Consider the following 3729-nt stretch of genomic DNA (forward strand, 5'->3'; position numbering starts at 1 on the left):
ATCTGAATTTATCCATAGCATGAATGAAAAAATGAAACTCGTGGACTAGGTAAATACATGAAACTTAGGATAGTAAGACTAGAAGAAAATATGGGAACTAGTAGAACTATTTGTTTATCTCTAAGCTAAATCGATGTCTATACGGACTAAGTCATACTCAGATTTTATAACCCAAATAAAGCATTCCTGGCATGAATACATATGTAGAACTATAAAGTGATAGATAATGTCATGAAATTATTGAGAGTCAAGGGAAAGTAATATTTTGTTACCTCTAAAGCTCCTTGTTAGAGTCTTATAACAGTAAGAAGGGAATAATTTTGTGCATGATAAGAATCAAAATATTTGATTAATTTTAACATAGTCTGAGCATTATAGTCTTCTAATTTGAGCTTATTGAGTAAAAAAGAATTATCGTTGAATATGATACACCTTTGTTTTTAAACTATGTCTCATGAAACAAGAGTAACTAAGGCTAAAAGTAAGGATGTGACTTATATTATGTAAGGAATGTGATAGATAACCTTTCGACTTGGAAACATTTCTCAACCATGCTCCTTATTATGGATATAACACACTTAACTAGCTAAAACTTCTAATGCTCTTAGTGGTTCACCATATATGGTTGCTAAACACTATGTCCCATCTTGCTGAACACTCTAAATTTGTTCAATCTTTCCCTAAATATACATAGATCTACAACTAAAAGGGCTACACCAGTCTTAACTACGGGAATCTATATTTTATAACTACTAGAGTCTATGATTCAAGAAATATACTTCTCATTCCCACCTAAAACACATATACTCTTAAGTTTTAATCAAAGAGTTATTAACCACCATAAGACATTATCCACAAGTATATCAATAATTTATTTAAGCCTATGACTCAACCACAATCAACGTCACCATTAAAACATGAGAATGGTCACTAAAAAAATTAGAAGATGAGTATCTTGAATAAGAGGAATGCTGAGAAATCTTGACCAAAGGATTTTCATAAATTTCACACTAAAATAATGCCCGAGGAGGAAAATTAATAGAAACAAACTTGTTCAAGAGATCTGATTTGAGAGCATAATAATGTGTGATATTACAAGCCATTAAAAAGGTATCATCAGTAACTTGAATTGAGCTTAATGTAAAACACAAGTGTGTAAGGTATGTGCTGTATGACATGAGATAGGAATTCATAGAGTCATTGAGTATAATTTGTACTACAAAGTGATGTATTACACTTTATACTAGGAATTGAGAATAGAAATGATTTTACATAAGCTGTAAGAATATGAGATAAGGTAAAGTCACTAATATTCATGGAATGAGTAGAGTGATGTAATGACTGAAGTACAAAAAATATATAGAGATATATATGGGTCGTGTATCTGCCTTTCCTACCTCTATTCTAGAACTTCACTATCATCACTACTAGCACGGCAACATTTGATTTTGTTCTTTGTTTTATAATCCCCCTTAGCTTTAGGCCATAATTCTATGATCGTGGACTTCTTTAATAAACCAAAATTGATCAATAATTATTTCACTCTAGTGGTTGGGGTATAAATTCACTCATAAGTACTAAAATCACCTGGAAGACTATATCTGCAAGTGTAAAACCAATTTCTAGTACTTTATTCTGAGATACAACTCTTAACTTTCACTAGTATCAATAATCATCATATTTAAACATAGACAATTACTAACTTAGAATCTTCTGATGTACCAAAATACCTAAGTCCACACTTTTTTTCATTTAAAATTCAAAAGTCCTCTTTCTATTAGACTAATGATCCATAACCCCACTTGGAGTATAACACTCAACATAAATAGCCACACATTTCATCGAAAACTATATCAAGTTATTAATACTAGAAAGAATTCATGGAGTGCTAGTCTACTAAAACTCTATGAATATACTCAACCTTAAAAAACTTCTCTATCTTTCTAGTCAGAACCTGGTTTTGATCATTGCTAAGGCATTGACATACTATGTCCTCTTAACTGTTATTTCATTGTCATGATCCAAAAGAAGGCCTAGCCTTGGTAGGTATTTCAATTCCATCAAGGATCAAAGGCCACCCCCGTTGCCTAGTCAAACCGAACACAATGCCCTATAGAGGTTGAATTTCAAACATATAAAAAAATAAGATATGAACGATCAAAGGAATCTAAGATAGCTAAATATAAAATAACGAATAAACAAGACCACCCAAGTCCAAATAAATATCCACAAAGACTCTAAAAAATATTGAAAGATAATCTAAGTCGGGACATGCCCCCGACTCTGACAATGACAAATACAATGTTAACAATAATGTAAACTCTTCAATTCTAGTCTTAGAAAGGAAACAGAAAAAATGATCAGGTCTTTTGGAGAGTGGAATCTCCCCACTTCACCAACAACAACTGACCAACCAATCTGATCTACATAACACTGTGCAAGAAAAGTAAAAGTATCTCCGATGCTTGTATCGCATTTGGATACAATGTACGGAGATATTAGTGGGTTGAGAACTAGAATGTAACTCATGGATAGGGGTAAAATAATGCAATGATCCATATTTAAATATCATTCAAACCAATTCTCATAATCATATATATATATATATATATATAAATTGATATAAGCATGTTATGCCAGGACAGGGAACAAGTTTTTTCCTATTCTTCAAAATTATTAATCTGGATTGTCTAGCATAACCTTCATATCGAGGCACCCATTAGCTATATGGGTGCAGCTTTTTCATAGATAAAAGGTCATGAGTGCGTGTGGCAGCATGAACCAAAGAATAATCACATATACTATACGTACTATGGGGACTTGAACCTCTCAGTATATACCAAGAATGACTTAAGCACTCCATCAATAATATGGGGGACTCAAACCTTCCATTTAAATAATAAGGGAGACTCAAACCTCCCAGTTATTTAGACACCCGCATCGGCAACGCAATTTCTAGTATTGGTTCCTCGGGACCTCCACTTTTACAACACAACTACCAGCCCCCATTAAAGCCAAATTAAAGTATACCATTTATTTTCAAAAGAACCAACCATTAAGGCACATTATAGGTATCATCATGTCGTTACACTTGCAATCTTATCTCTATTCCATAATAATTTAGTAGCCTAAGGGAATACGTCGACCCCTTTTGTTAATTAAACCAAAGCATAGCCAATAAGGCTTTCAACATCCATGTTCATTGGTTTACCATTTATTCAATGCATTAATATAGTTAAGTCAAACCAAGTGACACTTTCACAAATAAAAACCATTTACACTAGGGGGTTGAGGGAAAACAATTATTGTAAACCAATTTCAAATTTCAAAGCATCATTTTGGGGGAAACTATGACCTCTTAGATTATTCATCATACCTATCATCTCCATATGTTCAAAAACATTAATAAAGTACGAATAGTGCATAATAAATCATAGGAAAACAATTGAAGAAGCAATAATTCAAAAACTTTCAACTATATTGAAACCCATATTAAAAACCATCCAATTAAACCATTTAAATATATGATTTTCGTGAAGAACTAATTGGGGAAGAGCAATATGCCAGAAATACCAAGATTTATGGAGAGAATTCAATTCTTGAGCCCTTAGATAACAAACTTCTTAGAAACCCTAAGTATCTTTTTCTGGGAGAGTCTTGAGTGAAGAAAGTGTCTTTTAATTATGATATTAATGAGAAACAACCCCCTTGAGTGTTTTATGGACTTGA

Source organism: Capsicum annuum, unplaced genomic scaffold, assembly GCF_002878395.1.
Source record: "Capsicum annuum cultivar UCD-10X-F1 unplaced genomic scaffold, UCD10Xv1.1 ctg3900, whole genome shotgun sequence".
Classification (NCBI taxonomy): Eukaryota; Viridiplantae; Streptophyta; class Magnoliopsida; order Solanales; family Solanaceae; genus Capsicum; species Capsicum annuum.